Source organism: Ailuropoda melanoleuca, chromosome 2 (genome assembly GCF_002007445.2).
Source record: "Ailuropoda melanoleuca isolate Jingjing chromosome 2, ASM200744v2, whole genome shotgun sequence".
NCBI lineage: Eukaryota > Metazoa > Chordata > Mammalia > Carnivora > Ursidae > Ailuropoda > Ailuropoda melanoleuca.
The window spans coordinates 29,199,370-29,223,447 of record NC_048219.1 but is presented as its reverse complement, the minus strand read 5'-3'; the positions used below and the strand labels follow the sequence as shown (position 1 = coordinate 29,223,447).

The 24,078-nt window shown below is 52.6% G+C and overlaps 1 protein-coding gene across 1 annotated transcript in view; it reads left to right on the top strand.

The window, feature by feature from the left end:
• The window catches only part of SSBP3 (single stranded DNA binding protein 3), a gene marked incomplete at its 5' end in the record, with an annotated part of 169,266 nt that overhangs the window by 59,149 nt on the left and 86,039 nt on the right, over positions 1-24,078 (top strand). The gene's annotated exons all lie outside the window — the stretch shown is intronic.

Below are 24,078 nucleotides of genomic sequence, written 5' to 3'. Positions count from 1 at the left end.
TATTGACTGTGCAGAAGTTTCCTGCCAGTCACGTGTCAGGGACCCGAGGGCTGACCAAAAACCAGCAGGACACAGGCCCTTCCTTGGAGGTGCTTATCTAGGTGGGGGAAGAAAGGCCTAAGTGTTCACATAGAACGAGAATAGGCAAGCCATGGGGTCCGGGCTCCCCACAGCACCCTTCCTTCCAGAATTTGGTGGTAACGTCTGCCTGAGTGGAGAGCTAAGTGCCGAACTGTACATTTTGCCTTTCCCTCTTTTTAAGGCACTTTAATTCCTTTTTCTCCCAACCAAAAAAAAGAAAAAAAGGAAAGACAAAAAAATTTTTTTTGAGTGCTTATCATGTGCCAGGGCTGGGTACCCTGCTAGTACTTGACTTCCATTTATTTCCCTGGACTCACAGTCATTCTGGGAAGTAATTTTTACTCTCATCCTTATTTTCCAGTTGATGAAATGGAGGCCCAGAAAGGTTAATTAACTTTCCCAAGATTCCACAGCTAAAATGTTGCAAAGCTTGGATTCAGATGTAAGCAGATTAATTCCACAGCTCACTCTCCTAACTGCCAGCTGTGTAGACACGTCTACCTGAGCATGTGTGTCTGTTAAGCACCTACTATCCATCCAGCACGAGTTATCCTAAAGGTGCTTCTCTTTAAAAAAAAAAAAATGTTCATTATGCTTTCCATTTGATCTTTAATATTCCTAGTCACCCTGTGGGAGAGGAGTTGTACCCCCAACTTACTCACTTCCCTTAAAACAAAACAAAACAAAACAAAACCCAAGGTCTCTGTAGAGGGCACCATGCTTTAGAGGCTGCTATTAAACCCTCTTGTCTTAATCCAGACACTACGGGAGAGAGAAGGCCTCTGAAAGCATTCTGCAAACTGTAAAGTGCCCCATGAAATGAAGGCCATGGGGAAAACGGTGTGTACGCAGAAGACTCACTGGTAACATGGACCTCATGCATCATGCTTGGGGATTTCTTGCACTGTTGTCATGGTCTGGTTTCAGGTACCTGTGAAAAATTATGGTAATTAAAATGTAATTTGGAATCCCCTGTTGGCTCACAGCAGCTGGTCCAGATGTAGGAGGCTGGGGCTGTCCGTGCTGGAACAAGCCAAGGCTTGTTAGGGGTGTCACTTTGTTCTGCCCTTTGTGTTGCCGAGGAGAAGGGTGGGGGCAAGAGATAGAGCAGCTATTTTTATATTGTTCACGTCATGTTCAGCATTACTGGATGTTTGTGGTTGGGTCCCTGTTTAGCCTCAGCCGGGAAGAGAGAACTCCCTTTGCTGCCTTGGTCTGTATGGAAACGCAAGCTCATGCCCCTTGGGTTTATATATTTTTCTAAAGGCGGAGAAACCCAAAGTGACCATGCAGTCACCCTGGATAGGTCGGTGTTGTCTTGTTAGGGCTGAGATTTCCAGGGCTCTGCCGACTCCTTCCTGGGGTGGAGGGCAACCTCAAAGGCAAGGGGCCATGTCCTCATCTACTCCTTTATTACATTCAACAGGTGGGTTTTCAGTTTGAGATACACGCCAGATCTCTTTTTCCAGGTACCTACAAAGTGAAGTTGAGCCTTGAACAAATGCAGGGGTTAAGGGACAGCCCCCACTCAGTAGAAATCCACGTGTCACTTTTGACTCCCCCAAAACTTAACTATTAATAATAGCTTCCTATTGACTGGAAGCCTTACCATAGCTTAAACAGTGGATGAATGCGTGTTTTGTATGTTATATGTATTATATAGTGTATTCTTATAATAAAGTAAACTCGGGAAGAGAAAATACTACTAAGAAAATCATAAGGAAGAGAAAATATGTTTATAGTACTGCACTGTAAGAAATCTGTGTATAAGTGGGCCTGTGCGGTTCAAACCCATGTTGTTCAGGGTCAACTGTATTATCCCTCGAGGGTTTCATCGTCTAGTTGGGGGAATGGAAAGTAAACATTGAATTAAGCTGGGCTTTGTTGTAGGTACTGGTGACCCTGTACTGTCTTAGTAGGGGCTACAGGGGCTGTGGGAACGTGGAAGAGGGGCACCAGGATCACACGGGGCATCAGAGGCGGCTTCCTGGAGGAGGCGTTGAGTTGTAGGAGTTGACCTAATGAATTGGGGGACAAGAGGTTTCAAGTATGCATTTTGGTTCTATTTGCTGTTGGGTTTTATTTGTACACAGACATGATGTTGTGGGTGGTTATAGTCATTATATCTTATTTTATTACTCAGTTGAAGTTCTGGGATTTTATTTTTATACCCAAAGAGCATGCTGTCTTTGAAAAGTTTGAAGGTGAAAAAAATGCTGTGTGTCAGCCAAGCTCTTGTTGCTTCAGAGGTTGGACATCGGAGGTTAGCCTAGGCCACACAAAGACTGCCCTTGACGTCTCTGTCTCTCCAGGCCTCTTGGCACTTCTGGCACCTCTTCCTGCTAAAAGGGCAGACCAGAGTGGGTTATTGCATAGGAGCGGTTAAGGCAGCCAGCTCCCCAGACCCTGGGCCCTGGTCTGGCCTATGCGCTGAGCCCAAGCATGTGTGACAGGGACAAGCATGTGGTCCTACCTGTATATCCTGCTGATTGAGGCCTGTAGCTGGGGGACGGCGGGGCTGCTGGTGGATCCCACTGTGAAGACCAGCTGTGGGATTGTTTCCAAGTGGAAGTGTACAGAGCAGAGAGCACTTGGCCCGAGGCAGCCCAGCGTGGTATGGCTATTTCAGAGCAGGGCCTCACATCTAGAGTTTGCAAGAATACTGGTTCATTGTCCTCTCCACTTCCACCGTGTGCATTCATTTATCTGACGTAGGTTCTGCCAGCAGAACGTCCAACATAACATCTCTCTTCCACCATGTGTGGGAGGGGTGTTGAGAAGCCCAAGTGAATTCAATACAGTCCTGCCCCTGGGGTAGCTGGCACTTTTGCGTGGTCCCCATGCCAGTGGCTGTGGGGCCTGACCCGACATGTGCCTTCTAGGACCCTCTTCAGATCGCTGGAATGTCTTGGCGTGTCCCCACCATCCCTGTGAGCCACATGCTGACACTGCAGCATGCCAGCCCTGTCCTTGGTGTGAGATTATTTGCAGTTAGTATTCCAAATGTCAAGTTCCCCTTGACTTGAGCTGAGCAGACGAAACAAAATGGCAGACAGATTAGAAGGGGCTTGAGAAGCCTTTTAGGATTTGAAAACCTTCCTTTGTTGACTTTGAGAAGCTGCTGAACCAGGCCAGTCTGCAGAGGTGGGACGTCTGCCAGGTGCCCATTGGCTCTCAGGGCTTGGGAGGCTCTGGCCAGTGCTGGCTTTTTTCTTCCAGGTGGATGGCAGCTGGGGTGCCCACTGAGCTTGGACAGGAACTGAATCCAGTTCCTTCTCGTCAGTGCCCCCAGAGCAGGAGGGGACGAGGGTTGAGAGGTGAGGAGCCGGGGCCTCTGAGGGCTTTAGGAGGGGTTTGGGTGGGTCCCCCAAGATAGGCGGCCATGTCAGGCAGTATCTGTTTAATCTAGACTTGCTTGCCTTGCCTACTGCAAAGACTCAGTAGGTGAAAGGGAACTGGCGCCTTACAGTATTACAGTTCCTCTGGATGGCTAGTGAAAGGTTTAAATACTGCTCACCAAAGATGCGGCAATTCCTGGCTAGAACCGGGAAGGTCATCGCTGGGGGAACCTTGGGGAACCTTCTTTCTACAGATGTGGTAGCCGAAGCTCAGAAAGGTTAAGTCATCTGTGCAAAGCCACGCAGGAAGCCGCGAAGCTGGAATTTGAGTCTCTCCAGCTCTAGTGCTCGTACTTGCATCATGATGTCACATTGGCTCTTGCTCCCAGTCCTCCCTTCTGCGAGACTCGTGTCCTGCCCTTCCCCCAACTGCTTCCTTTTCCTGCCTGCATTCCCCAGGAATCCCTCTGCTTCATCCAGCCTGGGAGAAATCTTAGGAACTGAAACTCTGAGTGAGAACCCAGCCCCCCAGCTGCTTCTCCACCACCTTCCAGGGGACGGAGTGCTTGTCGTCCACGTTGGTGCCTGTATTCTTGTCCCCTGAGGACAGGCCAAGATGAGTCTCACTCCTCGTTGGGCCACTCCAGGTCCCAGAAAGGGTTCCCCGGAGTTGATAGGTCTGGCCCCGGGGGGGAGAGACTAGAAATGGCGTGAAGCTCTGCGGACCATGGTGGGCCAGTTTGAAGTCTGGCCGGACGTGATCTTGAGCCCCATCCTTGAGTCTGCCTCTGTGTCCTTCAGTCACTGCAGGGCAGGTGGCAGAAAGGTCCTCTTGCAGTTGCCGGATCCAGAGTCTGGGAGGCCGTTTTTGCTCTTTTTCCTTGCACACTTAGGCACAAGTGTCTTTTGTTCCCAGGAAGCACAGCTTTCTCAGTCCCCATCCTGGAACTGTCGGCGGAATGTAATAAATCTGATTTGTGTTTATGTTGAAGAAATGAAACACGTTTCTGGGGAGGAATGCAGTGGAGGCCTCGAGAAGGGGCTGTGTTTATGACAACAGTTTGCACATGTGGCCTTCGTTTTGAAAGCATGGTGCTTTCCCTCCTTCCTGATGGGACTTGGGTAGGAAGAGCGGTCTCTCGTGTTCTGGCGTCGGGCAGGCAGGGGGCAGAACTGGCCCCTTCCTAGTTCTGAGAGGCCGGCTTCTCTGGACCCTGTCACCTCTGGGGGGCTGCGGTCCCTCTGGGGACGGCGCCTCCGTGCTGGTTGAGTCAGAGCTGATGAGCGAATCCTCCCCGTTCCCATTCCAGGTGGAAAACAACAGGATGGAATTTAATAGGCATAAATGTAAAGTCCCGTACGCGGCTTCAAAAAAATAGCAACTTCACAGGCACAGGATGGGGAAGCTTTGTTTGAATGGCGGGTGAGAAAGTGACCCTCGGCTTTATCTGATGCTCGGCTCCGTGTGCCCGCAGTTGGCCATGGCTGAGAGAAAGTAATGCAGGCTTGCCGAGCAAGGATCGTGTCCAAAAGGAGAAGGCTGATGTTGTTGTTGTTAATAATTCATAATAATAGCGAGGTGCCTTCCCTGCATTACCGTTCCACCCTTGAAGTCATCCTTTGAGGTAGGTCAGAGGATTCTCTTTCTTCGGAAGAGGAAACCCAGACTTGAGACGTGGAGTTCCTTGCCCCATGTCACACTGCCAGGAAGTGGCAGAGCTACCTGGAACCCAGAGCCAGTGCTGTCTGGGGCGAACTAGAGGGCCATTAGACGGCGAAGGTGCTGGATGAAGAGATGCCGAAGGCTGTGGCTGGCCTTGAGCTTGAAGGTAGTTTTACTGACGGCTGTCTCCTCTGTGTGGCCCCCGCTGCGTCCAGGCACAGCTCTAAACCATTTCTACGTATCAGTCCCGTCATTACTCTGTTTTACAGTTCAGGAAACTGAGGCACAGAGGGTTGAGTTACAAGCCCAAGATGATGAGGCTTGGAACTGGCAGAGGTGGAATTCAAACCGGGATAGTCTGGCTTAGAATTGTTAATATCTAGGCCTCACAGCCTTGGAGAGGACAAGAGTGGTCAGGGTGGGGGCGGTGGGTGGGGAAGGACCGGGCTGTGCCCTTTGTTCTTTGTGGCAGCCTGTCCGCACGACACTGTTGTGTTTGGACCCAGGGCAGAACCGCAGCTTGCGGGTGGATGTATAAATAGGAGAGACTTTTGCTCTCCTAAATCTGGACACCAGGTGGTCACAGACTAGGCCCCTGGAGGTTGGTAGTGAGCTACCCACTGCCAGGTGACCGCCCACCCGTCGGGGATGCCCAAAGAGGCGGGAGGACCGAGGAGACCACCTGCGTGGGCTAGAAGAGGCCCCCAGGGCCCCTCCGTATAGCTGGCTGGCTCCCAGTCCTTTGTTGAGGACAAGCCCGGCTTTCCTGGCACCTCCCCCACCTTCAGGCAGTGGCAGGTCCCCATGGACCACTAGAGGGGAAGTGACCGGGTGTCCGCCGGGTCCGGCCTGCCCTATTAGGAAGCCCCGGCTGTCAAGCCCGGCAGAAGTGCTGACGGAGGCACGGGGAACAATGCTGCGTGGGAGGGGGCGTGTGCAAGTGTTTGCGCGCCTCCTGACCTGAGTGCCAGCAGGGACACACTTTATTTGTCCCCTCCGGTCCCCTGTGGGCACTCAGCCTGACTCCGATGCATCTGACTCCCACTTGGGCCCCTTGTCCTGAGGCGGCATTGGCTGTAGCGCGGGGGAGCCAGTCGGCCGCCTCTGGTCTCTCCTGGTGCCAGGGCATCTGGGACGCTCCTTAGGCTTACCTGGTCTCCTTGGGGTTCTTACCAAGGAGCCCTGGTTTCAGCCCTGTCACCTCCTTGTCTCAGGCCAGGCAGTGGAGGTGCAGAGAGGTGAAGTGGCTTCTCGGAGGCCACATAACCAGCAAGTGCGGCTGAAGCTGGAGTCAGGGCCGGGCGACTGGACGTGGGGGCAAGAGGGCTTGCAGGATCCTCCTGTCCAGATGGGGAAACAGGGCACACAGCTGTGCCTTGATCTGGCCGAGGCATGGAGAAGCCAGGATGGGAACCTGGGGCTCCTGGCTCCCAGTTCCCGGGCCCCTCCCTCCTGCAGCCCCCTCCTCCACGTTTGGTTTCCTTGCGGCCCATGTCTGCTGCGGCTTCTTCTGCCGCGCTGACTGATGCAGCGACTGTGGCTGCCACCCAGGCTTCCTGGCCCATGCTGCCGCCGCCACCGCCTTCCTTGGCCGCCACCGGCTGATTATCCCCGCTGTCACTTCCTTTGCCTCCCAGGACTGGTAGCAGCAGCTGGTTTACAGGAACTTAGCCGAGTGGAAGGAGCATGGGCTTAGCTAGGCAGCTTTGGGATCCAGTCACAGTTCTTCCACTTCTGAGCTGTGTGACCTTGGGCAAGTTGCTTAACCTTTCTGAGCCCTGGTTTCTCATCTGGGAGATAAGATGATTTGGACTAGATAACCTCCAGTGACCTTCCAGCCCTGCAGGTCTGTGACTAATGATTTTCCAGAGAGTGAGTGGGACCCACGTGGACCTGTGCTTGGAGGCTCTGGGGCGGGCAGGTGGCGTGGGCTGGTGGGAAAGGCCTGTGTGGGGCGGTGCAGGGCATGCATGCATTCGGGAGTTCTGCCTTCACCAGAGGACTGTTGCCTGGCTTTGGGTGCTGGTGGGCACTTGGGGCGAGGGACCCCACCATTCTTGGCCCCTTCTCTGCCAGTTCTTTCTGTGCACCCATGCTGTGGACCCCAACGCTGCTCGTCCTTGGTGGCAGCTGCTCAGGGTAGAGAGGTTGCTGGTGGAGGGCTGGCCAGCTGATTGGCATGGTCTTGAGGCGGACATGACCGCCAGGCACGGGCAGGAGCCAAGCTTTGCCACCTCTCCCCTTTATTGGACACCACTGGATTTTGTCGTGGGAGGAATGCCAGCCCTGTTATGAGTCCTGAGCGACCCCCCCCACCCCCACGACCTCCATGTGAGGCTGCACGTGTGGGGTGGAGGAGGGGAGTTAGAGTTAAACCAGGAGTCTTTGGCCTTTTGTGACTGCTCAGTCCTGTAGTCCTGTCGGCTGTTTACATGGTTTTCGTTCTTTGGTTTTTGCCTTGGCTGTGAAGTTGCACTATTTTCTGAACAAATCCTGTTTCATGTAACCTGAACCCAAATAGCTGGACATGGAGGGCAAGCTTTTTTCTCCTCTTCGGCTGTCCTAGACGGTAGCATCTGGAAAGGATTCAGCATCTGGTCTCAGTATTGTGTCCATGCACGGACACACTTCCACGGTATAAGGTGCCCTCACCCAGATACTATGCCTTTGTCTCTCCAGCCAGGCACGTACCTGCGCTTCTTTCTAAGTAGTTGATTTTACATATGGAGGTTATCTTATGGGGACGTGTGCTTATGTGCGTACATGTGTGTAAAGCTTTATTTTTACTTAGAATGAGGAAACATCCAAGGGCTTGATGTATAGAAAAGCAATTGCATTGATGGATGTTGATGTATTTTCTTTGCAAAGTTTAATAAACCATTTAACAGTGCTTTCAGTGACTGTAATTAGCTGATTCCTCATTATTCCCAAGCTCTGCCGTAACAGGCACCCCAGGACCCCATCCCCACTACTAGTGCGGCGACCCCCTACCCAGAGTTGAGTGCTCCGGAGTGGTGGCACAGTTCAGGGTGGCCTGTGGGGGCCATCTGTTCCTGGTGTCTCTTTGCTGCCTGGTGCCTGTCCTGGGGGGATTCCTGAGCCGATTGCGTCCTTCAGATTTAGGCTTGGGGGAGGAATGTTTGGATGGCACAAGGTTGGAGCTGTCAGTTGTATGGAGATTTGGTCTCTGTCAGCAGATAGAACGTGTGTCCTCACGGTGGGCGTGACAGGCAGGGAGCCCTGAGTACCTCTGTTCACTCTGGTGCAGAATGGCCAGGGGGAGGTGAGGTGGCCAGTGGTGGTGGAGAGGGAATCCCTCTGAACAAGGAAGGGGGGGTCACCCTTGCTCTCCTCACCCACTCAAGGGACTGCTGGCAGGCTGATTTCTAGTAACATCTTAGACTTGATACCAGGAAGTTTGGTAGCCGCCAGAGTGAATGGAACAGGAACAGATGGGTGGTCTTGGAGGAGGCAGGTGGAGGTGAGTGGGTCATGCCAGCTGACCCTGGGGGGGGCTGCATTACTAACTCCCTTGGAATGGCAGGTGAAGCGGGGCTGTAAGGGAGGGTGGTTGACACCTTCCTCGTGGTCTCCACCGATCCTCGTTCGCCTGGCACCATTGTCCCTTGGGGCAGCCCTCCCTCCGGAGTGGTGACAGTTACGGATTGTTGCTTTTTTCTGTTGACAAGGGAGTTTGGCCCAGGTCTCCTTTGGGCTCAGGCATGATGGAGAACCCATGGGTGACAGCCCTTGAGAGCAGTTTCCCGTAGGTTTTCAGTTCTGTCCTCTTTGCTTGGGGGGATTAATGCAGGTCTCTTTCCTCCCTTGGTTCAAGGCTCTGCTGTGTGTATGTTAGGGACCATACAGTATCTGAACTGGGGTACTTCTGTAAGCAGGCCATGCTGTGCAGCAGTATGCTAGGCAGTGGGTGTCAACCAGATCGTTCGGGGTGTCCGGTTCCTTAGTGTATGTCGAAGGCTCTCCCTGCAGCTGATACAACATTTGACCCAAATCCACCCAGCAAGCCATTCAAGGTTCCTCTCCCTTGCCTGCCCCAGCCCTGATGTGCGCTGTGGGGTGAGGTGGACAGCCACCCAGGCCAGCCCCTCCCCCAGTTCTCAGAGGTGCAGCTGGGGCAGCTGTTTTGTGTAGCGTGCTTGCTGCCGTGGCATCCAGATTCCTGAGAAGCCGGGGCGGGGGGCAGGGGGCTCCCTGCTTGGGATTGTGCCTTGGAACAGTTTATGGGGAACCGGATCCTTGAGTTAGGCCCGGAAAATGTCTGTTTCTGGTGAGCCCTCGCAGAGCCTGTGGCTTCCTTGAGGTGAGTTCAGCTCCCCTGCTGCATGGGGCCCCGGGCTGAGCCTGGGGGCCCGGGTAGGAGGCAGAGGCTCTGACAGGGCGCCATGCGGTTGTAAGCTCCAGCCCAGCCGTCTGTCCTGCTGCCTCCAAAACATAACTCAGTATCGATTGTGCAGGAGGCCCAGATTCTGTCACATGCAGAAATCCTTGCTCCACAGCAGGCGTGCTCCTTGAAGGGGGAAAGGAAGTGGTTTTGTCCCTGGTACAACATGCCTTCAAAAATGCACCTTGATTTAAGATTCCGCTTTTTGCAGCATATTTAAAAATGTCAGAAAGATAAATATGCAGCCTTCTTAATGTGTCTGCTTTGAGCAGCCTTTAAAAAAAAAGTCTATCATTCATTCTCAGGGTCACGGGCATATTCAAACTCAAAGCCACCCTCCTTGCCTTCGGTGGTGCTCTCTTCCAGGAGCAGAGTTTTGGTGGGGACTAGGGATTAGATTCTCAAAGTCCCTTTCTTCCAAAAGTCCAGGAGCTACATTTATTTCCACAGTTTTGAGTCTGGTACTTTCCAGAATATTTTTTTGGAACTTTACTGTTGGACCTGTGAAACAGGCATTGGCTTCTAGCTGCTTCCATATGGGGACCCTTCTCACTTCCCATGAAAACCCACCATTCAGAAGATGTAGGGAGGGAAAATGTACGCTCCAGCCCTGGGTCTCCAAGACAGGAAAATACTGGCTCCCCGTTCCAGTATAACTTGGAGGAAGTTAGGTCTGGTATCACATAGCCCCCATTGTTGTGCGGGTGCAAGGCACCACATTTCCAAGGTTGGGGTGATGGCACCTTCTACTCTCAGTGACAATTCTGGAAGGGGGTTGGGCCACAGGAGGGGGAGATGCCGCCAGGGGGTTAATTCAGTCTGTGGGGTTTGTATCCTGTTGTCATTGTGTGTGGCTTTCTGTAAAGACACCCTGGTGACCAGGCTGTTGGTTTTTCTCCCAGAAGGAGTTGGAGGAACCCCAGGGTCTTTCAAGATGTGAGTGAGGATGTCAAGATGTTGTTAGGCCACTGGTTAAGGAACTTAGAAACCCCAGTGGGCAAATCTGCCTTCTGCCTGAGGGAGAGCTGCTAGGGGAGCTTCTGGTTTGACAGGGAGTCATGCATAGTTAGGTCTGGAATGAACCTGGCGGATTCTCTTCAGGCTAGGCTCTGCCATTATAGAGATGAGGGAACGGAGGCCCAGAGAGGTGCTGTGATTTGGCCAAGGCCACACAGAAGATCAGCAGCTAGCCGGAAGCTTGTCGTTAACCTCGCCCTACAGTCTCAGGTGGGCCTGGCTTTTGACTCAGAGGCCCTGATTGTAGTCTGTGAACAGAGCTCTTGTAGACACCTGGCTCTTAGAGGGCCCCTGCCCTCTTCTGGCTCAGTGGTTAGATCTCTTGACGACTGACCCTTTGGCATCATGGACCTCGCCTCCTGTGCTCATCGCTCCCCTGCTGGGCCCTGGTGTGTTTGTCACAGAGCACAGGAGCAAGGAGGGGAGGGCAGGGCAGTCTGCCAGGACAGACGTCCCATGGTCGATGGCCAAGCTGCAGAAGGGGAGACCCCCCAGCCCCCCCGGGAAGAGCTTCCGTTCTCCTGCCCAGTCCCCGAGTCGCTTTTCCTCTTCCCCTAAAAACCATTTGGAGGATCATAACATTTATCATGAGCTTTATTATGGGAGACTCTTCTTCATGTTTAAAAATAAACGCTGGCTTACGGAACTATATTTGGTACATGGAAGCCGTTTGCATGTAAATGTGCTTAAAGGACACTGCTTTATTTAAGATGCAGAGTGAGCCCTGGCTAGGGGGGCGCACTGGGGTGGGCTGCGGGAGGGACCCCGGGGTCTGCCTTGCTCAGGACAGTTGGCTTGGAGCCTACAGTCCCATTGAATCTGTCCTTCTTTCCCGGGGGACAATTGCAAAACAGGATAACTGGTGCTTAAAAATTCATAGAAAATGTTTTTTATCACCACGTCATAATTGTTATGACTCAGAAAAGTAGAATTGCCATTCTACTCTGCCTGTCTGGCCTCACTTTTGTTGCCTACCGAGTCCCCAGCAGCAGCTGCAGAATCATAAAAAAGAGAGAGAGAGAGAAAGAAAGAAAGAAATCCAGGGTGATGCTTTATTTATGTTAACGGCTACATTTGACTTGAAAATTCCGTCCCCTGAGCCTTGGGGTCAGCACATTACAGAGTGATTGATGGCTGTCAGGAGCGGGCAGGGCAGCAGATTGCAAAGGGGGAAGTGGACAGATGATGCCATGGCTTTCGGGGGCTTAGCAGAACCCAGACCTTGAAAGGAACGCAATGGAAAACAAAAGCAGATGGAGAACTCTGCTTTGGGCCCTGCCCTTTCCTCTTCTCTTTTTTTCGTTTTCCCTCCCTTTCGATTGAACACTAACAACGGGGCGGGGGCACCCCACTGCACCAGCACACTCCAGAATGTATCACTGTTGGGGTGATACTGGGGTAAGACCCTAGAGAGGCTGGGCCCGAGATGGTGTGCCCCCACCTGCCAGTGTCTGAGTTGTGTTTAGAAACCGGGGGCTCTTCCCCTGGGGCGCCTCTTGGTGAGAGCCCCATAGACCTCTGGGTGTCCCCCCCCTTCTTCTTGGCCTCATTTCCCAGGTCCAAAAACCAAACAGGAAGGACCACTTCTTCTGGCAAATCGTTCCCACCTTACGATCCAGACTACTTCGGATTATGTTTCCAGAGGGCTTTCTGGCTAATCCTTGTGTATTTTCGCCGGTGGAAACAAATGGTATTGGACCCACAGGCCTGTTTACAGATGGGGAGACACGGGAACGATGGAGGAGCTTTGAATTTTAAACATTAGCTAATGAGATTGCAGACGGGGGCACTGGGTGGAACGGCCTGGGTATTCCCATGGAACAACTTCGCAGTCAGTTGTGAGGGAGAGAGGCAGGCCGGGCTCGCTTGCTCGTTGGCTCCACAGACATTTACAGAGCCCCTACCAGGGGCCAGTAGCCACGGAAAGTAAGAGCTCTGAGTGCTGTCCTGGGGTGTCCCAGCCTGGGTAAATAGAGGGTATGCGCAGAACTCTGCAGGGAAGAGAGCGGAGGAGGGTGAGGCTGATACTTCCCAGAGTAGGAGCGGAAAAAGGGAAGGTGCTTGGGGACGGTTCTGGGCAGCTGCTGGTGGCATGGGCGTGTGTAGAGGAGTCTGAGGTGAGGCTGGAGCAGTGTGTGTGCTTCAGAATTGGAACGCCTGTCCCCAGGCGCGGGCAAGATGGCCAGTGGCTTCGATTCGTCATTTCCCCTGCCTCTGCCTCCCCCTCCTTGCTGCTCTTGTGCAGTTGTGTTGGAGACAGAGCTGGCTGTTCATTCATCCGCTAATTGTTTTGATAAGAGACTCTAATTATCCACTGTGATCATCAGATTACCGTGAGCTCCAGGAGGGAGATTGGAGAGTTTGAGCCCACTGCTGCAGCCACCAGCAGCACCCTCTCCCCGAAAGGGACCCAGCGTCAGCACCTAGCCCTCTGTGCCCTGTTCCCGGTTGACGCCTGCCGAGCCATGGCGCGCCGAGGCGTCCCAGATGGCTGGGGTGGGCTCTGGAAAGCCACTGGAAACCACAGCCTTGATGTCAAGCAGGACTTCCCCTTGGATTATCTTTGCCACTGTGTTAAATCCACAGATAAGGGTTTCGGTTCTAGGGATTTCAGAATAAGGTGAGGAGTGTGGAGAAAATCAGAGGAGAAGCAGTAATGCCTCTAATGAATTGACATCAGCAGTTGAGACATTCAAACGCCTTTTTGGGCCGTTTTATTAAGTTCTACTTACATGTGATTTTGGTATAAAGAGCAATAGGCAAAAAACAACCAGGAAGGCAGATTATAAATTAATCCAGTAATTGAATCCTCCAGCAAAGGTAATGGGGAATGATGGTGTTGTAATTGATCTGATACAGACTTTTACATCAGCGGGAGCAACAGAGGGAGGGAGCATCTCATCTTGGGACGATGATTGTGATTGCATCTGTTGCCTATGGAAAGATCTGGGGTGGTGTGTGTGATCTCTCCCCGCAGGGCTTGTTGGAGAGGAGGGCTGTTCTCTGAGTGACTCTGTCTGCCTTCATTTAGGCGATGTCTGTCACTTCTAGATGAGCTGGTGAGCCTGGTGACACCTGAGCTGGCGAGGCACCAGGCTGTCCTGCCTTCTCCCTGTACATTCAGGGGCGAGGCTTTTTGAGAAAAAGGGCAGGCCTGGGCAGTGGGATCTGGCTAGGGTCTGGAGGGGGTGGCCAGGGGCGTGACTGCCCAGGGAAAGTCAGAGCCTGGTCCTTGACACCAGGCTGCCGTCCGAGTCTTTGTCTTCTCAGTGGTAAGATGGTACCACAGTGGGTGATGTCTGAGTTCCCTCTTGGCTCTCCTCTCTGGAGTTCCTTTGTTCTTGAACCCTCCCCCACGCCCAAGCAGGAAGCCAGAGAACTTAAGTTCAGCTTTCCTTGGGTCTCCAGCATTGGCTGCTCCCGACATACTTTTCCCACCTCCTAGAAGAGGGGGGCTGGCTCTCTGCCTTGGCTTTCCCATTGTCTTCACATTTGGGGCTCCGCTAGCTGGGAAGTTTGGCAACACATCAGGCCATATATCTTGTAAACCGCCCTCCAGAAACGACCTCGTTGAGCAGATTTACCGATGTAGTGGGCCTGCCTGTTCTCAGGGGCTGCCATACTAAATCATGGCAGGTCCACTGGACTTGCACGCCTCGACACGGAACTTTTCAGAAAATTTCAGGCAGGATATATCACTGCCCCATTAACTCCCTGCCATTAATCTCCTTCTCCTAAAAACCTGGAGTTTTCCCCAAAGCACTGGAACTTGGTGAAAAACGGACCCATTTGGTAAATTCTGTAAATCAGGCTAGGCTTTCTCCTTTCCTCACTCCCCAGCAGGCCTGCCTCCATTGCCTTGGGGGTGGAATGCCAGGTGGGCAGGCGAAGCTGCAACCTTGCAGGCTTTCCGGGGGCACCCCGGGGACGGACACTGTCCTTGAGGGTTGCTGCTTTTTCCTGATGCTTGACCCATGGGATCAATGAGTGAACAGCGTTCTCTGGGGTGGGGACCAGGGCTGTCATCAGGGCAGCCAGAGACCACAGTGGCCCCTGTGGTGGCACAGAGGCTAGTGAGGCAGTGGAGCCACGCCAGAGGACTGTCTGAAAGGGGCAGGCCCATCACTGATTCTTCCCTGATCGCTGGAGAGGGATTTTGTTCTCATGGAGTTTTGTCCACCGCCCAAAGACTGTTGAGAGTCTGTCCCTGCATCTGGTGCCCATGAGCTGGGGCTTTGGAGTCCACAGACCTGGGTTTGAATGCAGCTTTCTTGGTCACTGACCACAGGAATTCAGGGGTATTTGGAAAAGAATAGTTGTGACTTGGAAGAGTGGGGCCTAGGATAAGCAAAAGGAAGAACAAGAAGGAACAGCTGTGATCTCCAAGAAACAAGTTCTGTCATCCCCCCCATCCAGCTCCTCCATTCTCTGTCTGTAAACTGGGGAGAGCACATTTAGCAAGCATGCTCGAGGATTAAACGAGAAGGTTCTTGTAAAAAGCTTAGCATAATACCTCATGCCACTCGACTTCAATAACTGATACTCAGTAAATCTTATGGGGGGGCACAGAGGCATATCTGCTGTACCCCACTTGTTTATCCTGCTGAGGTGGGCCCATGTTAGCCTGAAGGGAGGGGACTTTCATTTTTGCCGGTTCCCCACCACCTTCCCCCCCAGTCTTTGCAGCCTTACTTAATGGGTAGAAGCAGAGGTGGACGGTTTCCATACGCCTTGCAGGCTCAGTACGTTTCACCTCTGGAACTGGCTGAATTCACTGCACGTCTCCCCTGTCACTGGAATCCAGGCTTCTGGAATCCAAGAGGGAACCTTTCCCCCCACTGCCTCTGCAGGCCTTCTCTCTGCCCTCTGCTCGCCTGAAGGCAGGTAGTATGGAAGGTGAGGCCAGGAGCAGTCCTCCCCTGCCTGTTGGGACAGGGTCTGGTAAGCAGGCTGGGACAGGAGGCTGGAGCACCACCTTCTCCAGGGAAGATGGGGAGCCTCATTCCAGCAGGATGCCTTGGCATCCTGCCCTGCTAGAGGAACTGGTTTCCAGGGCCTGACTTCCAGCCCCACCTGCTAGAGAGGTCCTGGGGGCTGGGGACGGGGAGCTTGTCTGTTTCCAGGAGTAGTTTATACGTTTCTCCTCTTTTGGCAAAAGTACATGTTATCTGTGCATCTCTTGGACTTTTACAAAGCTAATTAAGCCCTAGAGGCAGAGTTTTTTCTTTTTTCTTTTCTTTTTTTTCAAAGCTTTTTCTTTCCCAACTAAAGAGTAGTTTTAGGTGCTCTGGGAGCTTAATTGACTTGCTCCAGGGCTGACCAGTGGTTCCCAGTGCTGGGATGGGGTGGGGGAGGCTGAAGGATGCTGGACCTCTCTCCGCTGCCCTCCCCTGGAACGTTCTAATAACTCAGATAGCCTGCCGTTTCTTTGTCCGGGAAGCCCAGCGTCTTCTCCTGAGTTCCTTGAAAATCATAGGCTAGGGTTCAGTGAATAGACCTGTGGAGTGTAAGTCATTATTTATTAGTATTGTCCCAGAAGGCAGGGAACCTGTTTTTATTCCCAGTGCCCTCCACCCCCGTAAGGTGTTGGGTGCAATTTTGGAGGAAACCAGTGATTGTATGGGGTGTCTGCCCCATGACACATGCTGTGTTGGACTTTCAAAGCCACCTGGTAATGCTAGTTGACTTAACATTTGAGGTATAAGTGGGCTGTTGATTTTGTCTGAACCTGGCTTCGTTGATTGGAGGGGCAGGGGAGACAGCCAACTTACTTCTTGGAGACCACAGCTGTCCCTTCCTGTTCTTCCCTTTGCCCATCCTAGGAGAAAGGGCCTTGCCTTCTGCATCTCTTGAGTGCACACCCTGTATCCCTGCTTGACTTGGCCTGGCCATCATCTTTTGGTATTCAGTAGGTGACATCTTGAATTTATGTGCCAGATGCAATATTAGGTGGTAGTGATAAGAAAGAACTGTTTATTGTGGGTCCTTGAGGGACTTGCCTCCTGACCCAGATCAGAGAAGCCTGGCCATTGTCATTGCTGTTGGCTACTGGCCATGGCTGCTTATATACATACACCTCAACCCACCCAAGCATTCCAGTCCCCCAGCCGCAAAACTCCACTGGCAGCGCCGCAGCTCCTAAGAGCTCAAGTCCGTGTGATTCTTTAGTCCACGTCAACGCTGGCCACCACCTCCTTACCACCGGAAACTGCATTACTCTCTCCCCTGGTCGGTCTGCCTGTCTCAGCAGCCAGCCAGCCACAGGCGGAGAGCAGATACTTGTGACCAGACCAGAACCTTCCTGAACAGGGATCACATAAACTGTGCCTTGGGAAGGCTGGAACCAGGGCCATAGCTGTGCCCCAACTACAGCCCCAGAGGTGGGATTGAACTCCTAATTGTTTAGTCCCAGAGTTTTGGAAGGGGCAGGGTAGATAGAGCAGTTTACATCCACTTTCCCACCCAGCTTTCTGGTTTTATCTCCAAGCTGTCAAGTATTGCATAAAACGTTAGGCTCCCCTCTCTTCCTTGCTTACGCCAACCCCTCACTTTATGGGCCAGAGGCCTCAGACTGCACCCCCCCCCCCACATACCCCCATTGTCCACTATGGGAAGCATTCTGTCCATTTTTGTCCAGGTGGTCTTCAGCTCCCTGGCCTTCGTTCTGCTCTTCCTGATCAAAACAGCACATAGTAGGCACTCCAGTGTGTTTGAACGAGCGAAAGATACTCGTCTGCCACCTTCAGAGGGCTTCCCGGCGGCACGTCTGCATGCCAGAGCCATACACATCTTCCTTTGATTTGCTCGGCAGCACCCTTGGTTTAGCATGCATTCCCCATCTTGCACGGGAGGCAGAAGCTGGGGCTCGGGTGGGTGAAGCTGCTGCCTGTTTGTGCAGATCCATCCAGAACAGCCTCTGCAGTGTTTGTGGAATATTTAGGTAACGCAGTGCGTGCTCAGGACAGTAGCAGGGTGGGATGGAAGGAGCGCGGGGTCGGAAGCCAGGGATGGGCACCCTGCAGCCGCCGGCCCTCAAGTTAAGTGTTGACCCTACTCAAGTCCCCCACTTCCTCACCTGAAAGCTGGCGCCGGAGCTCTGTGCTGCACCCATGTCCGGACACCCCGGCTTTCTCTTCTGTTTCAGGATGCAGCCTGTGCTCTCCAGCTGGGCTCAAGGCCTTGTAGGCGGTGCCTTTGCCCGGGGCCTCCCTGGTCTCTCAGGCATGAACAGAGGGGCTTCTTGGAGTTCCCTGGATATGCCACATTCCCTTGCGTCACTGTGCTTTGGTGCGTACCGTCCCCTCCGCCCAGGATGCCTGATGCTCCTTTTGCTTGCTTGGAGGGCAAGTTTGCCTTTATGACTGGGCTCCAGGTTCTTTGCCCAGCACTCCTTTTTTTTTTTTTTTTAAAGATTTTATTTATTTACTTGACGGAGAGAGACAGCCAGCGAGAGAGGGAACACAAGCAGGGGGAGTGGAAGAGGAAGAAGCAGGCTCACAGCGGAGGACCCTGATGTGGGGCTCGATCCCATAACGCCAGGATCATGCCCTGAGCCGAAGGCAGACACTTAACCGGTGCCACCCAGGCGCCCCCCAGCACTCCTTTTCTGCCTTCTCGAGGCGCTCCATTGTTCATCCCATAAATGCATTTGTTGAATGTCTCTGTTTGCTGGTTACGGTGCTAGTTGATAGGCTAACTGAGGTCGTGGATGAAAGTTATTTGTGCTTACCTCCTGCACCCCGTTTCCTTGAAGTCAGGGCCTGTATGTGTGGCTCTGCCGTGGTTCCTAGCACCTGGATGATACTTGGGATCCTGACTGTCCAGTAACTGGGCTATTAACTTAAAACCTGTTTGGTGTAACCTTTGTCTTTGGCGTCTTTGAACCTGGGCCTCTCTCCTCCTTGCTGCTTTTTTCTTTTTCTTTTTTTGGGAATGGGGGCCAGAGCCCAGAGCCAGCATTTCTCATCTTAGAGATTGGGTTTTCTTTCACATAAGGGTTCGTTTTTAATTTTTTTTAAAGATTTTATTTATTTATTTGAGGGAGAAAGCACAAGAGAATGAGCACAAGTGGGAGGGGGTAGGGGAGAGGCAGAGAGAGAGAGAGAGAAGCAGACTCCCTGCTGAGCAGGGGACACCCCCCCCCCAAATGCAGGACTCAATCCCAGGACCCTGGGATCATGACCTGAGCCGAAGGCAGATGCTTAACCAACTGAGCCACCCAGGCTCCCCATCTTCCACATAACTTTTATTTGATACTTTTCCTCCCTTGGAAGTCACTGGTGATTGTGGTGAATCTCTCCCCTACTCGACTGGAAGGCCCTGGAGGCCAGGGCACATCCAATTTGCCTTGAAGTCCTCCCCCCTCCTCTCTGCCTGCTGTGGGGCAGGTACCCCAGCGTCCGTGACAGCAGGAGCAGCAGGAGGCGGCCTCCGGTTGTTGGATTTCAGGGGGCTCTGTGAGCTGAGAGAGCCCCCCTTCTCCTGTCAAAACCTGAAAAATTACAGAGTCTGTCCAGATAGTGAGTTTGAAACCAGGCTTCCGAGCACTAATCTTTGTGGTTGGCTCGTTCCTTAGGCCTTTCCCGCACCACCTGCCTCCTTGAAAGAGAAGGGGCCAACGACAGGACAGTAAAAATACTGGAAACACCAGGTCTTCGCTGCCCCCCCCCACCCGCCTTTCTTCAGGACTTTTTACAGCCTAATAAATTCATGTAGAGCCCGCTTTGGGCCATTTTTCCTGGAGGTGGTCACTATGCCTTTGGAAGGCTGGGACCTACCTGGGAGGCTGATCAGTAACAAATGCAGAGGTGGTCTGGGTGGTAAAGCAGGTAGCAGAGTGGGTTTGCACTGGGACAGGAGGGCGTGTATTAGGGATCTTCCTAGTTGTTGGGCTAAAGGTGGGCTCGGGGCGGTAAGGTTCAGAAGAAGCTGCTGAGCCATGAGGCAGCAGCCTCCTCCCAGGAGAACCCCTGTCCTGTGCTGCTGCTGCTGCTGCTGCTTGTGTGTTTGGAAATTTCCCCCATTAGAGGTAAATCCTCAGGAGTCCCTTTGCCCTGGTTTCTGCCTGCCTTCCCCCGCAACAAAAGCACATGTCTTGAGTACCCACACACTGCTAGGTGTAGACCTGGCTGGGAGCTACACAGATGGTTTGCAGGTTGGCTCCTGGAGGAGCTTTGGACAATCGAACAGTGGTGGGGGTGGGCTCAGGTCTGGCTCATCACTTAGAAACTGTGTGAGAAGGAAGTTAGCTTTTCTCAGTGACAGTTTTCTCATCTGGAGATTGGGGATGAGGATAGAGTTCCTCTTCTCCATGTTGTTGTAAGGATCAGAAAGATTGTGTGAAGGGGGCGTCTGGGTGGCTCAGTCCGTTAAGCGGCTGCCTTTGACTCAGGTCAAGATCTCAGGGTCCTGGGACTGTGACAGGCTCCCTGCCCAGCAGGGAGTTTGCTTCTCCCTCTGCCTCTATGTGCTCTCCCTCAAATAAAGAAATAAAATCTTAAAAAAAAAAAAAAGAGTGTGTGTAGGAGCATTTGGCACGTCTCCCGTGCTCAGTAGTGGTTGGTTCGCTGCCCTTCTCTGTTGAGCGTGGTCTGCAAAAGCCAGTGTGGTATAGATAGTCTAGAATACAAAGGATTCAGCCATAGAAGTGCAGCATTGCCAAGACTCAATTTGTTTATTTATAAAATGGGAACACCCCCTGGCCAGGTTGCTGAGGGGAGAAAATGAGATCATGGGAAGAAGGTGCCTGGTCTATCCCGGGGCACGATAACCTTCTTCCTCCCCTCACTCTCAGTAAGTTCTAAGGGTATGTTAAGTGGTGGAGGTCAGGCTGGTGCGAGCCATGTGCCACTCTGGAAGATCTTTGCAGTGGCAGAGCAGAGCAAGGGGAAGGCTTCTGACTGGAGCTGGGGATCTGGAGAGGCCTGTGGGAGGCAAGGCCACCTCCTTCCTCTGAAGGAGACCCTAGCGGTGGGGGTGGGGCTGGGGGGGCCTGGGGATGTGGCCCTTTCCCAGCAGCCTGTTCCTTTAAGCCTGTGCTTTCAGCTTCTCTACCGGGAGGTGAGACTGCAGAGAGCTGCTTGGAAAGCTTGGCCCTCCCCTCCCCCAAACGCCGGGGTGTGAAGATGAACTGGTGTAACTACAGCTTGGTGTTTTGGTGTCTGTGAGAAAAAGCAGAATTGGCTCAAGCTGCTTTCTCAGTTAAGGGGATTTAAGAAGGAAAAAAATTTAATCCAACCCTGGTGATCAATCTGACACCTTCCCTCTGAGCCCCAGATGGCTGATTGGGGCAGAAAGTTGGCCACCGCGGCTGTTGGGGAATGGAACGGTATCTCTGTCTCTGTCTATTGAGAACTGTGGCTCTCGGGATGCGCGTGCACGCTCTGTGTAAAGCCTGCCTGCCTGGTTTGGGTTTTTGGGAGGGTATTTAAATATTCCCAGAAGGTTCCCGTTGGTTAAATGTCATTCCTGGAGGTGCCATGTTAACAGAGCACTACTAGCCAGGCTCGGCTACGTGGTTCAGAGTCTTCCCCCACTTCTTGTCTCCTTGCTGAAGTCCCGGGCTTGGTCATGAGGTAGCTGGTTTGGAGGAGGACGGAGGGAGACCCAGGCATGGCCCCTCGCCCACCTTAAGTAGGGCGCCCTGTCTTTAGAGTCCACTTGGGGGACAGTTTGGAAAGTGAAAGGAAAATGTTCACTCCACCATTATCTTATCATAACTTCCAGACTTGGACAAGATGCCGTCCGGGTCTGCTTTTTCTTTTGATAAACATGCTTGTAATTATTTCTAATTATACTTTAATGGCTGCATAGCTTTTATTTAACTCTTCGTCTCTTACTGGATCTTTCTTCCTGTCCTCCCCCTTCCCACCCCACCATTGTACATAACACTGCAGTGAACATCTTAGCATTTCATTTTTGGATGATTCCCTTGGAATAAATTCCCAGAAGTGAAATTACTAGGTCAGAAAGCATGGGCCTCTCTTTTCAAGATCCTTGAGTCATCTTGCCAGATTATTTTCAAAAGGATTGTCTTGATTTACGCTGATGCTAGAATAGATAAATGGTTATTCTAACTGCATTTTTGCTTGCACTGGGGATTATGAAACACGTTTTTAAAGGAAGCTTTTTTTTTTTTTTCTCTAGATGAAAAATGTTAAAACCCTGACTTTTCTACTTTCTGTACCAACCACTACGTCCGACTGCTGTGTGCTTCTTGAAGCGCCAAGTGGAGTGTGGCGAGTCCTTTCTGCCCCCTGACTGCCAGGGACTCATAGCAGCCCAAGAGGGAGGAGAGGGCGGCTGGTGGGAACAGAGGTAGACCAGGTGTGATCTCGCGCTGGTGTGTGTAGCATGAGCTCCGTGTGCTGTCAAGGTTAAGGAGAGGAAGTTGCATGGCTTAGAGAGCCTTAGCCTTGAGGAATGGGCGTGGCCAGTGCTTGCTCTGCTCCAGCAGGCTCTGGTGGTGCCCTGGCTCATCATTTTGTTCAGCGATGTTTGTGGGGCCTCCTGGGCACCACACTCAGTGGGGATAGGGAGATGGATAGGAGCCAGCAGTCCTTCCAGGCAGACAGAATCACATGCAGGGAATTTCTCTGTGATGTGACAGATGGCTGGAGAGGGTGCCATGGACGATCAGGGCCGGAGTGACAAGCTCTGCCGTTCTTTTGTTCTTGGGATTTTCAACTCCCTTCTCCCTTCCCTGTTCATTGAGGGCTTCCCTTACCAGCAAGGAAGGCTGGGCAGATGAACAAGTATTCCCTCCTTGTCTAGTATTCGTACCCAGGTGACCTTTGACTCCATGGAATTGCCATGCTGGGAAGAGACATTGGAAGCCAGCAGCCCAGTACCTGTCGGGGTACAGTCAGTGACCGGGTACTTCCTGACTAACTAGGCTGCTCATCCCCCACACTTTTCCTCCAGGGCCTTTTCAGGTGCTTTTTAGGAAGGAGCTAAGGAAATATTTGAGGCCATAGCGTTATTTGTCCTGGGAAGCAGTGTTAGAGGTGTCAGGCCCAGCTCTCTTCCATCCATTTAACAATCTATGTAACAAATCACTTTTCATTTTGAGGCTTCCTCCTGTGTGTGCCAGGCAGGGAGTCCCTGTTGCCCCACTGACATTGGTGAGACTGCACAAGCCAGGTCTGGGCACAACTTAAAGGCTATAGCTCTTGGTCACATTGCGTCATATGGAAGGGTTCTTACGCCCATCTTCTTGTGGGTGCAAGAGCTCTATGAAGTAGGGAAGTCCTTTCTTCGTTCTGCTTCTCTACGGAGTTTGTGCTACGTGTTAGGTCTTCACACCTGCGTTTTGGGATGTGTCCCACATGCTTGGTTGGTGTGGTTTGTCATTGTGTGGTCATCCTCCCCGCGTCCATCCGCCAGAGAACCAAGTAATCCTGTCTCCCCTTGGGGATTGGGTCTAGGGTTACATGTTGGGGGTGGGGGCCATTTGGGCACCTGTGAAGAGCCCCAGGATAGGAAGGGAAGTCTGGTTTGGGCCTAACTCTGCTACTTATTAACTGGCTGGCTAGGCCCTGTCAGGCCTCCGTTTTCATCGCAGCTACCTTGATACCTTCTAGGTCTGCAAAGCGAAAATCCCAGAGTTCCTGTATGCTAGCTGTCCTGAGGTTCCGGGAAAGCTTGTTTGGGGAAAGCTTGACCATCTTGACCCTAAGTAGCATCAGCTTGAGACCTCTGCACAGAGGTGATGTGCAGCCTTCAGCCATCCCCTGGGCAGGGGGACTCTAGTCTCCAGCACTTTGTAAGACCCTGGGTGCAGACCCCAGTCGACATGGCTGTTGATTTCAGAAAACTCAGGCACACAGCTGGCGTTGGTGTGGTCATCTCCCTTTCCCCTCAAGTTCCTAGTTGGGGAGCAGGGAAGCCCGGAAGCAGAAGAGAACACAGAACCCCCAGATTGTGCCAGGAAGGGGGTGGGTCATAGGACCAGCTCCCAGCTGCCTTCCATTGTCTGCCCCAGCAATAGCCCTAACCCCCTCCCCCAGGTCCTCCTTTTGAGAATAAACATATCAACAGGATTGATTACCCGATTGGTCCCTGGGCAGCTGGCTCTGGCCTGCATCTGGAGCTGATTTCTCCGCTGTCACACACCCATTGTCTTGGATTATTCACTTCCACAAATCAGAGGTTGGCTTCACTGCCCTAACCCTACCACGACCCCCAGATACTTGTTTGTCAGTCCAATGAACACTTCCTGCTCAGTGAAGGGGAAAAAAAAAGAGCCTGAAGCACACGTGGGTAGCCTTTGAGCCCCACCCCCCTGCCCTGATGCAGACAGGATGTTCCCATCCCAGCTCCTCCCCAGCCTCCCACCGGAGCCTGCCTTTCCGAAGTGGATTCAAAGTGGAGGAGACATTTCCAGGAAGCTGGCTCGGTCCCCCGATCTGGAACAAGGGTTTGGTGGGGAGGAGACACCCAGGGGCTTCAGCTGGGTGCTGTCCTGTGGCCTCTGCCCCTCAGGTGGGAACAGCAGGCCTTGAGTCCTGGCATCTCTGGGCATGGGGTTGGTCTGCTTTGAACACTGGGCTCAGGAGCTGTGACAAGATGGGACAGCC